The sequence below is a fragment of the Chrysochloris asiatica genome, unplaced genomic scaffold (assembly GCF_000296735.1).
Source record: "Chrysochloris asiatica unplaced genomic scaffold, ChrAsi1.0 scaffold00278, whole genome shotgun sequence".
In the NCBI taxonomy this organism is placed as follows: Eukaryota; Metazoa; Chordata; class Mammalia; order Afrosoricida; family Chrysochloridae; genus Chrysochloris; species Chrysochloris asiatica.
The window spans coordinates 48,142-49,491 of record NW_006408796.1 but is presented as its reverse complement, the minus strand read 5'-3'; the positions used below and the strand labels follow the sequence as shown (position 1 = coordinate 49,491).

General features: G+C 52.9%; 1 pseudogene; it reads right to left on the bottom strand.

The window, feature by feature from the left end:
• Positions 1-657: 657 nt before the first annotated feature.
• On the bottom strand, positions 658-1,345 carry LOC102815804 (annotated as a pseudogene).
• Positions 1,346-1,350: the final 5 nt, after the last annotated feature.

Here is a 1,350-nt window from a genome sequence, read left to right as displayed (position 1 = left end):
GGAATAGGAGAGAGAGAAAAAGGATGGAGGGCAGGAAAAACCAGACTAAGTCTGGGTCCTAAAAACAGCCACTCATTCCCACTTGACTGGAAAAGTTCAAGGCAGGATAGGCTGGTTCACTTCTGCTTCTGTGACCTCTGACCAGCTAATGGAGCCACTTTGAAGTGGGCAACCGTGTTCTCAGACTAGATTCCACATTCCTTTGACCTCTCGCTTTCATTTCAGGGTCGGAGTTCTAGAACAGTTGCTCCTTCCTTCTTTGTCCATGTGAAGCAGAGAACACAAAGAGCTGCAAGGAGGACAGTCAGTGGGCCAGGCTGTTTACTACGGGGCAGCCAGGGGACTGCAGCCAGGGCAGCCTAGACCAGTTCAGCTCCAAAGGCAGGTGGGAGCTAAAGACCCATCTCCTCCAACACAGAGGATACAGCCAGAGCCCACAGAGAAAGAAGCCCATGGTGAGGGGGTGAGAGCTCTATGTCCAGGCCCCAGGAAGGCTCTGCTACTGGTCTCTGAAGCAAAGGCAGAAAACCATGGAGACCGGCAGGGAAGGAAACCCTTGACAGAACCCTTTTAATAAAGGAACTTCCACCCGCTCCCAATCCTCCATGGAAGGGTGAGACCTTGATGTAACACAGTAGGAAGTGTCCTCTCTGGCTTTTAGGAGAACAGCTGAAGCTGGGACTTAGGGGTCCACTCCAGGGCACTTTTCACCACAACCAGAGCTACTGCTCCAAGCGCCACGGTCAGCCCCATCACTCACTGCCAGTTTCACGAAGCGGTTGGTCCTTGGATTGGTCAGGACATCTTTTGTTGGGTCTTCGGGCCGAAGAAGTCTCCAAAACCTCTGCCGCAGCACCATATCAGGTCTCTGCTGGGCAGACGCCAGCTCAAAGTCTTTGAAGGTAGAGGCTGCCGTTCTCTCGGCCTGCTGTTGGGCAGCTGCCTCCCGAGCAAGTTCAGATGGCGGAAACTGAACAAAGAGGTCTCCTGCTCTACTGATGAGCATCTCATAGGGCAGGTCCTGAGGAATCTGGGACAACAGGTGGTGGACCGAAGACAAGTCGCAGTCGCAGTCCAGGACTTCCTGCTCACGATGTAACACAATCACAGCTGCAAAGAAAATGGGCATCAGTGGGAGGCAGGCCAGGAAGAAGTCGTATAACCGCACGACGTGCCTCAAGTTGGACAGGACATGCCCAAACCAGGTGATGAGCCAGCTAAGGGCAAAGATGGTCCCCACCTCAGCGCTCTGCATGAAGTCATGGAGTTCTGGATTCACCTGGTCAATGATGGGCATCAGATAGTTTAATATATGCTTGGTGTTGTCCATTGTTGGATCCATGAAATCCC